Consider the following 20385-nt stretch of genomic DNA (forward strand, 5'->3'; position numbering starts at 1 on the left):
CTGTCTCTGAATATAGTCACATTGAAGAGTTAGGGCTTCAACATGTGAATTTGGGGGGCGGGGTTAGACACAATTCAGTCCATAACACCACCTGATTTTTGAGAACCTCCTCCACAGTGAATGCCCTGTAGTGAAGAAGGCATGAATATCCATGCCCATTCTAAGTGATCCATCCACATACTCCCAGACCTCTTTATCATCAATTTTCAAGTCTTGTTCCAAGTCACTGACTGGCTAACCAATCCATCAGTCACTCACCATGGATTGGACTGGATCTACACCTCTGGCCACCTTTCCTGACTGCTTCCTGGATCTGCATAGATATCAGCACCTCATCCTCAGCCTTCCTCACCGCCTGATTTTCAAACTTTCTGGCCTAGGCTGTGACCTCAGCTCAGATGTTGAATTTAAGTGTAAGCTTGCAGAGCAAAAGAAACTAATGAGGATTCCCTGAGTAACAATGAGTGAACAGGCAGGAGCCCAGTGGTGGGCTTGCAGATGGCTACCTTCTTTGCTGTGTCCTCACTTAGCCCCCATTCCCCAAAGCATGTGCCATAGGACCATCAGAAGCCAGCTGGCTCCCAAATGTTTAGAATCACTATAGGATCAAAGTCTCTTTACACTTTGCCCTCAACTTGAACTTTATCTCATGCCACCACTGTTCATAATTTGAGTAATAACACATCACAGTGTGCTACGGATTACCTGTGTGCCATTTCCCCTTGGCAAGATAGGTATTACGGGGCAATGCAAATAGATGAGCAACTAGTGGCTTGCTGGTAAGTGTTGAACAACTGATTCTTAAAAAGAAAGGAGGAAGGTGGGGAAGGTTAGAAAGGAAAGGAGGGAGAAAGGTAGGGAGGGGAGAAACAAAGAAAGAAACAAAAAAGAGAAAAGAAAGAAGCGCTCATTGGTAGCATTTGCAAATTTCTATGGTATAAATATTCCCCACTATGGCTGATTTCAATCTACCAACATAATTTCACTGAACACGTAGTTGGAAAGAGATGTACACAGTCAGCTCTTGTAAGCCAGTCATAGCTGGCTCCAGCACACCACGTGGCTATCTCAATCTTCAGAGTCTGTTCTGAGGGTCTGTTTCCTGGGGCTTCTCCTGGAACCCATTATTGTATCAGTCAGGGACCTAGCAACAAATAGATGGCCCACTAATAGGGAGTAATTTGAGAAAATTTTAACAAAGTAATTATTTACAAATAGTATTTTATAATTATTTATCAGTTAATTTAATAATTATTCATTATAATTAATAATATATACAATGTATAATATATAAATTATATAATATAGTTATTATAATTAATAATTATAGAAATATATTTTTATATTATATTGTATATATAGATGTATAAAATATTTAATATATAAATTGCATATTATATAAAATTTAAATGAGATTTATAAGATATATAAATTAATTATATTTATAATTTATAAGTGTGCATTTATAAATTTATATACATTATTTATAATGTATATACTTAATTATTATCTTATTAATTATATAATTATATTATTAGTTGCCTAATTACACTTATATAATTAATTTATATAGTTATATTTATATAATTATAACAAATATAACTATATAACTTATAATGATATTTTATCTATATATGGAAATATTTTATATATTATAACATATAAATAGTATAATTATAATGAAAATATATGAAAATATAAATAATAAATAATTATTCATTTAATAATTATTTAATTATTATTTACAAGTTAAGAGTGGGTAGGGTCTAGAGAAACCACAAAGGACAGTGAAGGTTTCTTGGGCTAGTAAGAGCAGGGCTCTGTTACAGTCCCTGGGCCTGAAGTGCAGAGGGAAAGAGCAGTTACTGGAACATGGAGACAGCGAGAAGCCACGTGACAAGTCCTGGGTGCTTTGGTCAAGGAATGAAGCCAGCCTTATATCAATTCCTTAGGGAGGGAGCTGTAATTTCTTTTCCTCCTGCCCTCCAAACTACAATTTTTCCTCGTTGGTAGGGTGACCAATCGTCTCAGATTGCCTGGGATTATCCTGGTTTTAGTACTTAAAGTCCTAAATCCTGGAAAATCAATTCGGTGATATGCACAGAAGCTTGGGGGAAATGTGTAAAAACCATATGGTGGCCCAAAAAATAGGGGCTGAATGCAATACTGTTTTGGCTGTAAATGGGTACAGTGCAGATGATCCACCTTCCATAACCCCTGTTGCTGTTTCTCCCCTGACTGCTCAGGTTGGGGACCACAACTTGTCATTCAGAATGGTGGATCATCCACGGTTGCAACTTTCCCAAGGTTGCAACTAAGTGTGCGTCACAAGTACACTGCAATCACAGGCATTAAGAGTCTGTCTTTGACTTTACCTGTGAACTAACTGTTGTCCTTTGTATCAAGATAGTGCTCATTTAATTTTTAGCAGTTGTAAATATTGTGGCCATATTTTCTAAGAGTTCGGATAATTTAAAAAGATAGTGATTACAATACCAATGCTGGCGTAAACCAAGGCATCACTGGAAAAGAAGGCTAACCAACTGTGTTATCTTAATGACATATGGAAGGACATGTACAACCAGATTAGAGAGGTAAATAATCAAAACAGAGCACACTGCTCAATATGCAGAAAAGAGTTTTGAGCCAGGCACAGTGGAGAAGGGGATGTGAAAGTGCATGTGGAGACGACATCTCACAATTCTAAGATGAAACCGATATCCCTAAGTCAATCAAAAAACGTTGTCTACCAAAAAATGTCCAGTCAAAAATAGCAGCCGCTGCATTAGCTCAGTCATACCACACAAATCACTTTATCAAATCACTCTTTTGATCATTTTATAGGATTCAGTAAGGCTATATTTCCTGATTCAGAGGTTATAACTGAAATGTCTTGCAAACAAACAAAAGAGATGAATAAAAACAATAAGAGATGTGTTGGTCCCTTACATGGTAGAACTGATCTTTTCCTATCTTCCCCACAATCATGCTTTCTGCAGCTCTGAGTTTATAAGCTCTTATAAACTCAGAATATAAACAGCACTTATCAGAATATAAACAGTGTTTCTGCAGCACTCAGTTTATAAACTCAGAAAATGTAAACCAAAAGATTACTGATACCTTATCTGAATAAAAACTAGACATTCACATCTCTAACCCCAGTGCCTTGGGAGGCTGAGGTGGGAATCTTTCCTGAGGCCAGGAGTTCGAGACCAAAATGGTGAGACCTCCTGTATTAGTCTGTTTTCATGCTGCTGATAAAGACATACCTGAGACTGGGCAATTTACAAAAGAAAGAGGTTTAATGAACTTACAACTCCACGTTGCTGGGGAGGCCTCACAATCATGGTGGAAGGTGAAAGGCATGTCTTACAGGGCAGCAGGCAAGAGAAAAGAGCTTGTGCAGGGAAGCACCCCTTTATAAAACCATCAGATCTCATGAGACTTATTCACTATCATGAGAACAGCATGGGAAAGACCTGTCCCCATGATTCAATTACCTCCCACCTGGTCCCTCCCACAGCACATGGGAATTCAAGATGAGATTTGAGTGGGGACACAGCCAAACCATATCACCCCCCATCACTACAAAATATATATATATAAATACATAAAAAGAATAAAAATAAAAACTAGACTTTGTTAATCTACCTACAGATATGACTGAGAATGCAAAGGTAAATTTTGGCAAATTATTTTCAGTCTATAAACTTCTTACCAATGAAAATGGAAAACTCTTATCTGCTAATTGTCATATATTTAGGGGGTGTGATTTGCTTATCTGGGATATTGATGATTTCATAATGAAAGCTTTTGGTCAACTTTCATTTCTTTCAAAATGTGTAGAAACAATGAGACTTTTGACTTTGTAGAAATGGTAGGAGGTAGTCTCCTTAGACGCATGCCTACAAGGTGGCTATTATCATTGCCTGCCATAGAGAAAATATTAAATTGTTGGTCTATTGCAAAGTAATATTTTCAAAGTTTGGGATAAGAAGGATGTCCCTGTTTACTTTGGAAATACACTGAGGCTGATAATGGAGACAAGGACAGAACTTATGTGCTCTTTCTCCAAAACTGTTTGGTGGTATTTGAAGACCCCATAAGGAGCATAGAAAAGGATGGGCAGACTGGACTTCAGTTATTTGATGTTATGTGGACATTGTGAAAAAACTCACTAAAAAAAGGACTTAGCAGATGAGGACAATAAGGCCTAGATTCATTCTAAAAAGTGATACTTTAAAAAATAATAATAAAGCAGGTTTAAAAGTATAAAAAACAGAAAATGGCAACAGAGCTTTCTTAATTTCTCTACGAAATTGGTAGTTTATTTGTAATCCAATTTAAGATTTTAAAAATTAAAATTATCTCTGTGCTTTAATACCATTTTCTGTGAGAAACAAAGGTTTAACTTATAATGCCATCCAATGTACTTCAGACTAGGTAAAATGATGGCCGTTTTGGACATGACTGACTCATATAACTAATTTATTGATACAAAGAATCTCACTGAGAAACATCTGGTTTTTCAAAAGAAGTCTTTAGATACAAAGTGGATGGACAATCTTGGAGAGCTGCAAACTAATTCTTGCTTGTCTAAAAACTTGTTCTTGCTAGCAGATTACATGGCAAAATTTTAAAAGGGTTTCACAGAATGTATGTGTTTACTATACATTATTATTACCCTTTCTCCAGAGAAACAGAAGCAATAAAAAAGCTATCATCTTATTGTCTATCTATCATCTATTTATCTATCTATCTATCTATCCATCCATCCACTGAGAAATTTATTTGAAGGAATTGGTCCACACAATTGGGGCTGCAAGGCTGAGATCTGCAGGGCAGGTGTCAGGCTGGAGACTCAGGGAAGAGTAGATGTTGCAAACCTGAGTCCAAAATCCACTGGAAACTCAGGCAGGGTTTCTATATTGCAGTCTGGAAACAGAGCTCCTTCTTCCCTGAGAAACCTCAGTCTTTGCTCTGAAGGCCTTTGACTGTTTGGAAGAGGCTCATTCACATTAAGGAAGGTCATCTGCTTTACTCAAAGTCTGCTGATTTATGTGTTAATCACATCTAAAACATACCTTCACAGCAACATCTAGAGTAGTGTTTGACCAGACAACTGGGCACCGTAGCCTGGATGACACATAAAATTAACCATTAATTCCTGTAGGGGTGCCACATTAAAATGCTTTTTTTGAGAACATTGTTAGCTCAATGTCATCACCTTGGGCTGACACCAGGGCTCAGTGTAATATGGGCTTGATAAGAGGACAGCTGTGGCCGGGTGCGGTGGCTCATGCCTGTAATCCCAGCACTTTGGGAGGCTGAGGCAGGCAGATCACTTAAGGTCAGTAGTTTGAGACGAGCCTGGCCAACATGATGAAACCCCGACTCTACTAAAAGTACAAAAATTACCTAAGCATGGTGGCAGACACCTGTAATTCCAGCTACTCAGGAGGCTGAGGCGGGAGAATTGCTTGAACCCAGGAAGCAGAAGTTGCAGTGGGCCAAGATCACGTCACTGCACTCCAGCCTGGGTGACAGAGCAAAACTCCATCTCAGAAAAAAAAAAAAGAAGACAGCTTTAAGACGAAGTGAATTTTACATTTGACTATGTTGAGTTTTTCTACTACATGCAAGAGAAATAAGGATGTACTAAAGGCTCTTGAAAGTTCAGAGAAGTATTAGTAGAAAAGGAAACAGAAGGAGCAAAAATATCCTACTGTATCATTGAATAGAAAAAAACATATTATTGCTATTTTTTATTAAATCTAGATAATATCTACTTAATTAGTCCTATTGTATTTATGTTTTCTTTTAAAGGGCTTACATTTATGTATCTTAGAGATATACAACAATGTAGCTTACAAAATTTAAGAATCCAATAAACAGTAAAATAAATTTCTGGTATCAGAGGACAGAAAGAAACACTATAAAAATATTGTTTTCTCATATATTATTTGTTAATTAATCCTGCTATGAATTACTCTTAATTGCCACTATTACCTAGTACTACTATTATTTTGTTTAAATAATAGCATTTATATAACAGAAAATATTGAGTAACATATATAAATGTTAAACAAATACCTATTTTTCATATCTTCATGTTAAAGTAATAACACGTGTATATAAGTACTTATCATATATTATGTTACTGCGGGGGGTGGTGGTTGTTTTTTAGTCTTTTAAAAATATTTTATTTTATTTTTTCTTCAACTTTTATTTTAAGTTCTGGGGTACATGTCTAGGATGTTCTGGGGTACATGTCTAGGATGTGCAGGTTTGTTACATAAGTAAACACGTGCCATGGTGGTTTGCTGCACAGATCAACCCATCACCTAGGTATTAATCCCAGCCTTCCTTAGCTATTCTTCCTAATGCTCTCCCTACCCCCATACCCCCCTCCCCTTATTTTTAGTGTTTTTTGTTTTTTGTTTTTTTGAGATGCAGTCTCGCTCTATTGCCCAGGCTGGAGTGCAGCAACACAATCTCAGCAGCTCACTGCAACCTCTGCCTCCCAGGTTCAAGCAATTCTCCTGCCTCAGCCTCTCAAGCAGCTGGGATTATAGGTGTGTGTTACCATGCCCGGCTAATTTTTTTATTTTTAGTAGAGATGGGATTTTACCATGTTGGTCAGATTGGTCTGGAACTCCTGACTTCAAATGATCCTCCCACCTTGGCCTCCCAAAGTGCTGGGATTACAAGTGTGAGCCACCATACCCAGCCTGTTTTATAGTCTTATATGGCCCTGTCCCAGGTTGATTCTCTAAATCATTGGTCATTCTGCCATTGGTCAGACATAGCCAGGAGCCAGAGAGTAGGGAACCTGTTGCCATAACCCATGCAGATAAAGGACACAGAACAGAGCAGAGGTAAGTGAAGAATGGGTTTGGAGAAGCAAATGGCAGCCCTCTGAGTTGCTGGCTTGTTGTTGGTATTAATATGATCTCGGTGGTCCAAGACCACCAACAGCACGGCAACACTGACAGTTCAGCAGGGAAATGGAGAGTGCCGATTTCCACAAAGGTACCAGGGTTTCCCAGGGCTGCTTCCTAATCTCCTTTCAAGAAATGGTAGCACTTCTTATATCCCAGAGAGTGTCAAGTGAGTGCGACTTTTCATTCCTGTGCCTATAGTCAAAAGCATGCAGTAATCTTGTGCTTCAATTTTCTCTTCATCTAATGGCTCAGTTTTCTCTTCATCTGTAAAATGAAAAAAAAAAAGAATACAGATTTGTTGAGGGATTAGGGATAAAAGATATGAAGGTACTTTGAAAAATGTAAGAAGTGAATGATTTACTGGCATTTCTCTCTTCTGCCATTCAGGCCACTGGAGCACTTTTCAAAAAATAATGCTATTCTAAAGTTGGATATTTGGTTCTAACCAGGAAGTAATAACTATCATAATAATGGAAGACATTTATTGAGGGCTGACTGTGTGCCCTCACAGTCAATTCTCACAGAGAATCTGTGGGACATGTTTTCCCATGGCTTATCTTCTTTAATCCTCAGAACAACTGCAGGAAGTTATACTATTGATGTATGTTGCAGATGAGGAAAATAAGGCTTAAAGCATTAAATAACTTGGCCCAAGTTTCCATAACAAATAAGTAATAGATCTGGGACTTGAACCCAGGCAGTCTTTAGAGCACTAAGCACTCTGACTTCCTAATCACAGCACTTTGTAAAGCCAAGGTAACAACTAGGCGACTATTTCCTGTAGGGAGATTGTTTTGATAAAATATTGCAGAATGGTCATGAGAAATATACACAATGGGGAAAGTTAAACCCCATCAAGATTTATGCTTTGAGCCCCCCATCTGTATCAATGCAGAGTAATGGTAGAGTTTTTAAAAATGACCATGCTGAAAAAAAAGATAACATCTCTGTGGGCTAGAAACTCAAAATGGAAATCAGCTACTGAAGCTAGCAGCCTACTGGGTTGTGAATCTGCAAGCAGTCAAAGGAAGCAGAGAGTTCATTTTCTGCAGAGTGATTGGAAGGCAGAAGAACAGAGCCAGGGCGGAATGTGGCTCCCTCTTATAAGAGAATATAAAATGCTTACATCAACCCCTGCATAACTGAAAATACAAGATGAGAGAAGGCAAATACAGCCTTGCATCCAGCATCTGGCCATTTTACTAAGTGGCTCAGTGACTAGAACTAAAATATCCCCAGTTATCTCTGTAGGATGAACACTCTGAAAGCCCACTGTAAGATGTGATTCTGAACCAGAGACTCTAAGAGGGCACATAGACACAAGAAACCACTAGAAAAGGAATGGTGAGTACAGGGCCACTGCAACAAAATGAAATAAACCAAAAATAAACTAATTCAAAAAAAATTAAAAGTCAAGAGATGAAATCACTTAAGAGAAAATGAAATCGATGATGTAATCTGAAAATGATTTAAAAAGTCACTATGCTGAATATCTTCTAAGAGTTAAAGGAAAGATGAACAGGATGTTTTTTTTAAAAAAAGGACAAGAAATTAAGAACTTGAACCAGCAGAAATGAAAAAAAGACAGATAGATATGAAAAAGAATCATTTAGAAATCTTGGATTAAAAGGAGAAAGCAGCTAATTACTGAAATTTACAAAGCCCAATAGATGGGATAAACTTTAGATTGGATAGCTAAAGAGAAAATTGACAAACTGGAAGATGATTATGGAGGAACTCATCTAGAATATAGCACAGAGTGATAAATTATCCAAAAGGCCAACAATGAAAGAATATATTTGACATCATTAGTCTCAGATTACATTTTTAAGAAACATACGTATTGGTTGCATACATATTGGTTACAAGTCAGTCCTAAAGCAAAATGAAACAGAAATGCTGAAAATGTGGGGATATAAGAAGCTGCCATGTGTAAAAGCTGAACAAATGCTGTATCAGTCAGGGTTCTCCAGATAAACAGAACTAATACAATGTATACAGAGATAGACAGAGATTTCGTATAAGGAATTGGTTCACATGATTATGGAAGCCAAGTTCAAAAATCCGCAGGGTGAGTTGGCAAGCTGGAGACCCAGTGGAGCCCCAGCAGCCTCCAGACCCAGGAAGAGCTGATGTTTCAGTTTGCATCTGAAGAGAGGAAAAAGTTGATGTCCTAGTTTGCAGGCAGTCAGGCAGGAGGAATTGTCTCTTACTTGGGGGAGGGTTGGCTTTTTTGTTCTATTCAGGCCTCCCGTTGATTAGATGAAGCCAACCCACATGAGAAAGGACAATCTGTTCTGCTGGGTCTACTGATTTAAAAATGAATCCCATTCAAAAACACCCGCACATAAAAAACCAGAATAATGTTAATCAAATATCTGGGCATCCTGTGGCCCAGTCAGGTTGACACACAAAGTTAACCATCACAATTGGCCTTGGGGAACTTAACAGGCACAGCACCCTGGTCAGCCAGGGAAATAGAGGGAGGAAGTGCTTGCTCCTTCTTGGCAAGAAAAGAGAATAGATCCTAAGCATGGAGGTCTCTAGGTGCAGATGGCTGGAGTTCTGGGTGCTGTGTTAGAAAACACTTGTGCTTTGAAGCCAGAGATGCCTGAGTGAGACTCTCCTATCAGCCATTTGTCTTTGGATATGTTACTTAATTCCTGAGTTTCAGTTTCCTCATCTTTTAAAAGAGACTAATAATAGTCTCAAAGGGATATTGAGAGGATTTTAAAAGATGATATATAAAATCCTTAGCAAACATCTGACCTATGTTAGATCTCTGATGGTCAGCACTGGAATGTGGACAGCTGAGCCACCACTGGTGACACCATGACTGGGGAGGACTGTGAAGAGGAATGAGCCAGGACATAAGAGCCAACAGACAGCAGGTCTAAGTCCTGCTCTGCCTCCTACTAGCTGTGAAGCTTCCATTCCTCTTTCACAGGGTGTTTGCCTCTCATCTACAAACTGAGGGTGGTACACCTACCTCCAGACCCGTGTTTCTGAACTGAGGGACACTCCCCCTGCTGGATGTCCAGTGACATTTGGCTATGTCTGGAGACATTTTTGGTTATCACAGCTGGGTTGGGGGTGTGAATGGCACCTAGTAGGTAGAGGCTAGGGATGCAGCTCAGCATCCCACATTACCCAAGACAGTCCCTTACAACAAAGAATTATTCAGGCCAATGTGTCAGTTGTGCAGAAATTGAGAAACCCTGAGGTGAAAAACTTAAATGAGATCATGTTTATAAAAGGCTCAGCTTAAGAGATAAAAATGAAGGCTATGATCCTCCTCCTTTTTCTCCACCTCCTCCTCCCATGAAAGTGATTAGGCCAGGCACAGTGGCGTGCACCTGTAGTCCCAGCTACTTGGGAGGCTGAAGCTCGAGGATTGCTTGAGCCCAGGAGTTGGAGACTGCAGTGAGCTATGATTGTGCCACTACACTCCAGCCTGGGAGACAGAGTGAGACTGAGTCTCTAAAAAAAGATGGAGGGGGGAAAGAAAGAGGGATTAGATAGACAGTGGGTAGGTTCCTGCTCTTCTTCCCCATGCTTTCTTCCTGCCATGGCTGGGGACTAGTGAGGAGAAGGAAGTGTGACTGTCCCACTGCAGCATTCCCCCTGCTCAGAGCCCAGGAGGAAGGGAACTCACTTGCAGCTTTGCATATAGAGAGTCTGCCAGCTGCAAGCCAAGTTCTGGAACTCAGCTTCCGGGCAGCGGCCTCTGGAATGCTTTCTGGCTCTCTCTGCAGACCCAGCCTCCTGCAGCTCCTTGGCTAACCTGGCAGGAACCTCAGCCCAGGCCAAGGAGTCTGCAGCCAACCCAAGCCCCCTGATGGGCTTCCACCCTGACCTCCACAGCTGCTGGTGAGATTTGGCTCAGCCCTTAGTCATGACCCTTCCATAGACTGACTTCTTTAAAATTCACGAAGCCTTTTCTTTACAATTATGTTTATGCCTGTCCTGTGTGCAGGCACCGAAGGAGGAGGAGATACTAGGAATGAAAGGTTAAGGGACAGAAAAGGAACATCCAGTCCCCCTGTAAAAGCTATCTCTCTGTGTTGTCCTTGGACTCGAGTCTTCCTGCGGCCTGTGACTAATGCGCACATCCCTGAAATTTCCCAGGACAGAAAAGACCCAATCACGCAACCCCAGAAGAAAAACACCAACAAAACCAATTTTCTCTACAAACGTGCATGTGATAGCTCCGGCCAGTTCTCTAAGCCATTCCCATCAGCCCAGGGTTCACAGTCCAGCCCTCGGCTGGATTTCAAAGGTGGGAACAGGCTGGGTTCATGTCTGTAATCCCAACACTTTGGGAAGCCAAGGTGGAAGGATCACTTGAGGCCAGGAGTTCTAGACCAGCCTGGGCAACATAGCGAGACCCTGTTTCTAAAACAAAAACAAACCCAAAAAACAAAAAACAAAAATTAGCCAAGCTTGGTGTTACACGTCTATAGTCTCAACTACTTGCTTGAGGTTGGGAGGATCACTTGAGCCCAGGAGTTGAAGGCTGCTGTGAGCTATGATGGTGCCACTCCAGCCTAGAGCCTAGGTGACAGAGAAAGACCCTGTCAAAAAAAAAAAAAAAAAAGGGGGGGGGTGGGGGGAGCAGACAGACCACACTCAATTCCTCAAAAGGAGAATTGCTACTTTTCATTTGTTTAGCTACAGTAGAAAAAGTCTAATCACATAACTTTCCCTGGGGCTGCGGAAGATTTCTCCTTTGAGGCAGTTCCTCACAGTAACACTGTAACCGAAACAAAGCCTGCTCTTCTCATGCGGAGCATATTTTCTCCTGGAGAACCACAACTGGGTTTGCAAGGATAGAGCCAGGCTTCTTCCCATAACATGCTTGCCTTGCCTGCCTGGGGTTGAACTTTTTTTTTTTTTTCCACAAGAGAGCCATAAACACATAGATACCAAAGAGTTAATTTGCGTTTTTTAAACCTCCTTCCCAAAGCCTGCTCTCATTCCTGCATAAAATCCCCATGTCCAGACATCAAATCAGTAAGCCCTGTTGCCTGTCAGAGAATACAATGTCAGGCCATTAGTATGTTAATAAGTCCGGAGGGCGACAGGTGGCCTACTAGACAGCTCAATTAAGCTGCTCATTAAACACACGCTAACGAACAGCCGAGGCAGGGCCTGAACAGCACCATTCTGTAATGACATGATGTCAGAGTGAACAAATGAGGAAAAATAACAAAAACATTACAGCAGGGACAGACGCCACTAATAAGGACCCCTCGCACTACATCAGCCCGCAAATCAATGAGTCACCGGGATCAAAAAACTCGACCCAACATTCTCAGGAGACTGAGTGCAGCAAGATTTTTTTGGTCACTACTAAAAAAAAAAAAAAAAAAAAAAAAAAGCCCAAACCCAACCCTAAAATTATTGCAAAATATCGCAAATTAACTGCTTTAAAAAAATGAAAAAGAGCAAAGTTTATTTGACACGGAGCTAATCACGAAGTCCGAGAAATGTGTATTGCTGGGTTTAAATGAAAATCATTATTTAATGGGATCATCATTTACATTTGATTGGCATCCTCTTTTTATAAGCCCACAGGTTTGAACCATTTCTCTGCTCTGATACCCAGGCAGTAGAAGGGCACAGTGGAACGGAAGGAGCGTGTAGCCAAATTTCTTAGGTGAAGATTCTGCTTGTCATTATTTTAAGAGAAGGGACTTCCAGCAGCTGCTAGAGGTTTCTCTCATTTTCAAGTAAGGCGCTTCCTGAATAATAAAAAATCAAACCTCCGCCAGGCATGGCTCTGACATTGGAGACATACATTGCTAAACTAACAGGCTGGCTGGCCATTAGGAGATCACGACCTCGGCTCTTATCTTTTGTCAAGTTAACAGCTGACACCTCCTCTGCATGTAGACTTTCTTCTAGGCCTAAGGTAGATGGTGCTCCTCTAGCTAAGCTGGTGAGCTGAAGGCAGGCAGGAAACCAGTGCAGTTGGGCTTAAGGAGCTGACGCAGAGTCCCTCAGAAGCATGGTTCTTTCCATATTGGTTGAACTTTCTCTGCACAAATCTATGGTCCAAATCTATGAGTGAGGCAGATAAGGCTCTCACCTGAGTGACCCTGAGCAGGTCACCTTAATCCCTGGCTCTGTTTCCTTATTCATATTTATTTTATTTTTAGAGACAGAGTCTCTCTCTGTTGCCCAGGCAGGAGTGCTGTGGTGTGATCATGGCTCACTGTAACTTCAAACTCCTGGGCTCATGTGATCCTTTGGCCTCAGCCACTGGTGTAGCTGGGACCACAGGCATGTGCTGCCATGGCTGGTTAATTTTCAGAATTTTTTTTGTAGAGATGGGGTCTCGCTATGTTGCCCAGGCTGGTCTTGAACTTTTGGGCTCATGTGATCCTCCTGCCTCTGCCTCCCACAGTGTTGGGATTACAGGCGTGAGCCACTGCACTCAGCTCTTTGTTTATAAAATGTGATTGGACTGGGATTTCGCCTTGCCTTTTCCATTCTAGAAAGGACTTCAGCACAAAATAAGAGTAAAATCCTCATGGAATTTGCCATCTGGTTGAAAAGAAAAACTAGTGGCTGAAAGTAGTCACGAAGAATTCAAGAACACAGTATAGTGTGTTCCCTAGAATTATAAGCAGAATTTAAAAACGGGAGACATTGGGGATTTGTAAGGGCTCCAGGCCAATTCCCTGAAATCAGCTGGGCCTGAGTGGGTGGAGCAGACGCAGGGAGAGGGCGGAGCTTCTGCCGACCTTGCAGAGTGAGTAGGATGGAAGGGCAGGAGGAGGTCCAAGCGACAAAGGCAGGCATGAGCATGGGGCCTGCATGCGTCTGGGTGTATGTGGACAGTGGGATGGGAGCTACCTGTGATCAGACCTGCTACATGGAGGCAAGCTGGGGGGTGCAAAGCCAGAGGAGACAGATGTGCAGGGGCAGAGGCAAGAGGCATTTGGTGAGTGCAGAGGCCACAGCAATCTGGCTTTTTATCTCAGTGACTCTAAGGTCTGTCTTCAGGCTGATGGATGTGACAGCATGCCATCACTCGACAGATATTTACTGAGGTTCCCTCTTTGCTTGAGGAACTGTGGGGAATACAAAAATCAGAATATTCTGGACCTGCCCTCAGGGAGTTTATAATCGAGTCATTCCTTCAACTAATATTTCTTCAAGGACTTCTCTTTGCCAGGCTCTGCTAAGAATAATGGCAAATAATGGTTTATTGGTCCCAGCCCTCATGAGTTTATGGTCAAGGAGAAGAGACAGGCATATTATTTGACTAACTCCATTTCAAGTCAGACTGTGATGAATGTTGTGGCCGAGGTGGGAACAGAGACTTGTAGGAACACAGATAAGGGTGTGCTTAAGTCTGTCTGTGAGAATCACAGAAACTTCCAGGCACCTTCAAGGGCTCTAGAGCAGCACTGTCCAGTAGAACTTGCTGGAATGACAGGAATGTTCTTTACCTGCATTGTCCAGTGTGGTAGCCACATATGGCTATTGAGCACTTGAGATGTGGCTAGAGTGACTGAGAAGCTGAATTCCTCATTTTAATCCATTGGAATTTAAATAGTCACATGTGATTAGTGGCCACCATATTGGATAGTGCAGCTGTAAAATGGTTAATAAAATGGTAGTGTGGATGACATGACTGGTGGTGCGATTTATGTGGAATGACATGTCTTCTTCCTTACAAAGGGCACTTTCCTTCTGTGCAAGAGTAGCAACATCCTAGAAGCCAGAGAAATAGCTGTTCCTTCAGTAATGCTATATCCCTTTGACCAACATCTCACTATCTTCATAGGCCACACACAGTGGGTATATTGATTGATGCTGGCATAGACACACTGATAGGTAAAAAATGAAAAAGAATTTTAGATATAGAACGTCTTTTCTCCTCTTCTCTTCTAGTCTGAGTTCAAATCTCTCCTCCTCTGGCAATGTTTGGTCTTCCCTGGACCATCTTGGAGAGCTGAGAACCCTAAAAGCAGCACCAGCCTGCCCACCAGGGGGCAGCGCATGCACCATGAGGTTGTTCACTGGGCTTATCAAGATCTATCTGGCTAGGGTTGTTTTCCAAGGATTGGGAAGAATCGCTTCGGTCCTTCTTTGGAATTTGCTCTGAAGTCTTCTTCCCTTCATTGCTCCTGTTAGATGCTCCACAACAAGTGAAGAAATGAGGAAATAGATTTCTCTTCCCACATTAAAGCAAAGTTAATAAAATGGTCATGGGCACTGGAGAAGTCTTTGGCTTTGGTTTTGTTTATGCGATCATTTTTATGATAAAGATAGGAAAGGAAGAGTCCCAAAGCCAAGGCCATTGAGAGGAGATGAGTGGGGATTTCCACTCAAGGATGGCGAGTTGAATGCAGGGGTTAGCCTCCAGTCCCTCCTGAAACCCCACTAAAGCAACAACAGGGGAGGTATTTTGGAAGACATATAAACCTACGGAATGAAGAGAACAGAAGCAATGATAATAGCAATAAAATCTGAAAGTTTGGAAAGCAAATGTAAGTTTGGTAACTGTGATGGTGAATATTAGGTGTCAACTTGATGGGATTGAGGGTGGCTGGTAAGGTATTGTTTCTGGATGTGTCTGTGAGGGTGTTGCCAGAGGAAATTGACATTGAAGTTGCCGGGCTGGGAGAGGAAAACCCACCCTTTATGTGGGTGGGCACCATCCAATCAGCTGCCAGCAAGGCTAGAGCAGAGCAGACGCAGAAGGAGAAGGTGCAATGAGCTGGCTTGCTGAAGCTTCTGGCCCTCCTTCTTCTTCCCATGCCAGACACTTGCTTCTGCTCCTCCTGCCCTTGGATATCAGACTCCAGGTTCTTTGGCCTTTGGACTCTGGGACTTGCATCAACAGTTTCCCTGAGGGTTCTCAGGCCTTTGGCTTAAAGGTTGCAATGTTGGCTTCCCTGGCTTTGAGGTTTTCGGACTTGAAGTGAGCCACTACCAGCTTCTCACTTTCCCCAGCTTGCAGATGGCCTATTGTGGGACTTTGCCTTGTAATCATGTGAGCCAATTCTCCCTAATAAACTCCCTTTTATATATACAGGCATCCTATTGGTTCTGACCTCTGGAGAACCTGGACTAATACAGTGACTGATGCAACAGGGCTGAGAAAGCGGAACCATAAGCAGCCAGTGGGGCAAGCTAAAGTCAACCCAGTTGCTCATAAACTGGTGACACCAGAGACCTATGGAAGTGGGAATCAAGGTGGATCTACAAGCAGAAGGACAGATTAAACATCCTTCAGGTCCTTTTAAGAAGTAGTAGATCTCCAGCCTTCCTCACTTATTCTTCGATGTCAGGCAAGAGAAATGTTCGCATTCCAAACGTTGAGATCACTGGTCATTTTCCTGATCATGTTTCCAGAATAATGGTAATAAGGACTATAGCTTCCACGGGAGAGCCGTGAAGACTTCACTGCAGCTCTTCCAATAGTATGAGAGGAAAGAGTCATACATACTGCCATCCAAGATTCCCCAGGGAAACGGCCCAAGCAGGTCACTGTGCTGAAGCCCAGAGTTGACAAGCCCCATGTAAACGCACAGAGCTTACCATCAGCTGTTAGTGACCCATTATTCAATACGGGGAGATAGTTAAGGACCATTTGCTATTTGAGAACAGCCTCTAAGGCAGAACCAGAGAAAGGTGGAAAGTAACTCAGAGCTAACATAAGTTATAGAAGCTATGAAGGGAGAAGAAATGTTTAAAAATTATTAATCATTACTATTCTAAGAATAAGCTATTGCATCCATGAAATAAGAATAAGATACTAATTTTATTTTTAATTGACAAATGATAATTGTATTTATTTTATGAGCTACAAGGTGATGTTTCAGTACATGTATACATTGTGAAGTGATCAGTTCAAGCTAATTAACATATTCATCACCTCAAATAGTTATCATTTCTTTGTGGTGAGAACATTTAAAATCTACTCTGTTTCCTATTCTTAAATATAATGTATATTAACTATAGTCACCATGCTATGCAACAGATAACCAGAACCTATTTCTCCTGTCTTTGTACCCTTTGACCAGTATCTCCCCTTTCTCCATTCTCCTTTTCTCCCCTGCCCCAGCATCTGACAATTGCCATTCTTCTCCCTGTTTTCATGAATTTGACTTTTTAAGATTCAACATATAAATAAGATCATGTGGTGTTTCTGCTCCAAACCAGTTCTCTCGAACTTAGCCAAATGTCCTCCAGGTTCATCTATGTTGTAGTAAATGACAGACGTCCCCTTCTTTTTTTAAGGCTGAGTAGTATTGCATTTGTGTGTGCGTGTGTGTGTATAAAATATTTTTTATATCAGGCACTTTGGTTGTTTCCATATCTTGGCTATTGTGAAGAATGCTGCAGTGAACATGGAAGTGCAGACATCTCTTTAACATACTGACTTCAGTTCCTTTGGATATATACCCAGAAGTGGGGTTGCTGGATCATATGATAATTCTATTTTTAGTTTTTTCAGGACCTCCATACTGTTTTCCATAACAGCTGTACTAATTTACATTCCTGCCAGCAATATACAAGGGTTCCTTTTCTCCATATCCTCGCCAATACTTATCTTTCAACTTTTTGCTAATAGCCAGTTGAACATGTATAAGGTAATATCTCATTGTGGTTTTAATTTTCATTTCTCTAATGATTAGAGATGTTGAGCGTTTTTCATATATCTTTTGCTCATTGTATGTCTTCTTTCGAGAAATGTCTATTTGTCTTTGGCCATTTTTTAAAAGGGTTATTTGTTTTCTTGTTTTTCAGTAGTTTGAGTTCTTTGTATATTTTGGATATTAGCTCCTTATGCAATGTATAATTTGAAGATATTTTCTCCCGATCTGTAGATTGCCTCTTCACTCCACTAATTGTTTCCTTTGCTTTGCAGAAGTTTTTTTAGTTTGATGCAATCCATTTGTCTATTTTTGCTTTTGTTGCTTGTGTAAGATACTAATTTTAAACAAACATTCAGAGAACAAACAAAAGTGCTTGGAAACAGGAGAAGTAAAAAGTTAAGAAAATCTCTCAGGATATAGAGTAAAAACACGGAAAATAGGAGAGAAGAAATAATGAATTTATAGAACCACACCAGAATGTCAAACATCCAAATATGGAAAGTAGATTTAGAGACAATGGAAGGCAATTTTCCAAAGAAGCAATTCATGAAAACTTCCCAGGTATCAAGTTCCTGAATCAAGTTCCCAAGGTATCAAGTTTCACAATTGTACCTAGCACTATGGATGGATGAAAATTTATTCACTGAGACAAATCATTGTGAAATTTCATCATGATGAGAATAAAGAGAAGATCCTACATGTTTCCAGAGAGAAAAAAGATAACATGCTTTATACAAAGGATCAACAATCAGAATGTCATTGTACTTCTCCAAAGCAATATGGTGGAAGACAACAGAGAAATATTTCACTATTTGAAGAAAAAATATTTCTAAAGGCAGAATTTTATACCCAGCAAAACTATTAATCAAATGTAAGGGTATAAAAAATAGGTTTTCAGACATTCCAGGCCTTATACTAAAGCTATTGGAGGTTTTTTTTTTTTTTTAAATAAAAAAGGAGTAAAATTTTAAAAGAGGAAGATGTATGGTCCAGGAAACAGAGACTCCATCATAGAAGGGAGGTGAAGGAAATCTGCACTAATATAATAACTGCATAGTAGACTTATAGGACAACAATCCAGAAGGTTCCAGAAGAGACTGCTTCAAAAAGGTGGAATTATTGTGCTTGAACAAATTGAGAGGAGGGCACAGTTTGGGGACAAATGATTAAAACAAACAAAAAAAAGTTGTCTTTGTTTATAACAAACAAAATATCTATCTATATGGATTAGAGAAAGTAAGTCAGGTAAAAAAGGGAATTTTTAACCTCAGGAAAAGCATAAGTTGTTCAGAAATGGGAAAATAAACATAGTATTTATGGTTCAGTGATTCACAGTATTTACAGAATTATAACAATGTAAACATTGTTAAAAAGTAAATTGAAGCTGGTTGCTCCAGCTTACCCCTGTAACTTCAGTAATTTGGGAAGCCAAGGTGGAAGGATCACTTGAGGCCAGGAATTTGAGACCAGCCTGGGCAACATAGCGAGACCCTGACTATACAAAAACCTTTTTTTAATTAGCCAGGAGTTGTGGTGCACACCTGTAGTCCAGCTACTTGGGAGGCTGAGGCAGGAGGATCCTTTGAGCCCAGGACATTAAGAATTCAGTGAGCTATAATCGTGCCACTGTACTCTAGTCTGGGTGACAGAGCAAGATCCTGTCTCTAAAAGAAAAATAAAATAAATTGAAGCACAACTTTAAAGAATATATTTGAGCAAACAATGATTCATTAATCAGACAGCTCCAAACGAGGAGTATTCAAGAGCTCCACCAACAGACCACAAAGCAGGAGACTTTTATAGGACAGATACAGAAGTAAAGCAAAGAAAAATTTGATTGGATATAGTTATCCAGTTGCCTTATTTGGTCTATGTCCGTTAGTCCATTCTTGCATTGCTATAAAGAAATACTTGAAGCTGGGTAATTTATAAAGAAAAGAGGTTTAATTGGCTCATGGTTCTGCAGGCTGCACAGGAAGTGTTGTACTGACATCTGCTTCTGGTGAGGCCTCAGGAAGCTTCCACTGGTGGCGGAAGGTGAAGAGAAAGCCAGTAAGTCATATGACAAGAGCAGGCATGGCGGCGGGGGAGGAGGGCAGGTGCACACACTTTTCAACAACCAGAGTTCACGTGAACTTATAGTGAGAACTCACTCATCACCAAGGGGATGGCTATTCATGAAGGATTCGCCCTCATGATCCAATACCTCCCACCAAGCCCCACCTCCAGCACTGGGGATTACATTTCAACATGAGATTTGGGTGGGGACAAACATCCAAACCATATCAGTCCCACTGGAAAATCCCTAATTAAATAATTACAAGTTTTTGGCTACTTCTGGTTGTTTGGGCTTAAATTATGTTTTTCTTTAATACAGGCATTTGCAAGAAAAATCTGAAGTTAAGTTTTGCTTATGTTTGCAATCAAACAAGGTTTAGGTCACTTAAGAGGCCTAACTTGTTTTGTCTGCTCAGAGATTCTTCAGGCCTGGCCTCCACTTTAATTTACTTGAAGAGCATCGAATATGAATCTGCAGAATTTCAGTGAAACTATAGAGGAAGAATGGAGGTAAGGGGTGTGTGTGTGTGTATGTGTCTGTGTGTGCCCACAAGCACTTGTGCATGCTCTTGTGTGTATATGTTGTATGTTATGTGAAAGAGTAAAATCCTTTTTTATCTGTAGAGGAAGTCAATGTTCAATGCATAAGATGAAAACACCAAGAAATAGTAATGAAGTCATGTTATTATAGATATATGGATGTAAATATCGAAAGAATCCATTAAAATGAAAGTGATTGCTTTAGAATTAGGAAATGGCAGAGG

General features: G+C 40.5%; 1 protein-coding gene across 3 annotated transcripts in view; it reads left to right on the plus strand.

The window, feature by feature from the left end:
• Positions 1–20385, plus strand: part of LOC103787027 (putative uncharacterized protein C21orf62-AS1) — a 183374-nt gene that overhangs the window by 136752 nt on the left and 26237 nt on the right. For all 3 annotated transcript variants that reach the window (XR_010111084.1, XR_010111083.1, XR_010111085.1), the window contains 2 exons: positions 19530–19615; positions 19941–20131. The gene's annotated coding sequence lies outside the window, so the exon portion shown is untranslated. The remainder of the gene's footprint in view (positions 1–19529; positions 19616–19940; positions 20132–20385) is intronic.

The sequence above is a fragment of the Pan paniscus genome, chromosome 22 (genome assembly GCF_029289425.2).
Source record: "Pan paniscus chromosome 22, NHGRI_mPanPan1-v2.0_pri, whole genome shotgun sequence".
Lineage (NCBI taxonomy): Eukaryota > Metazoa > Chordata > Mammalia > Primates > Hominidae > Pan > Pan paniscus.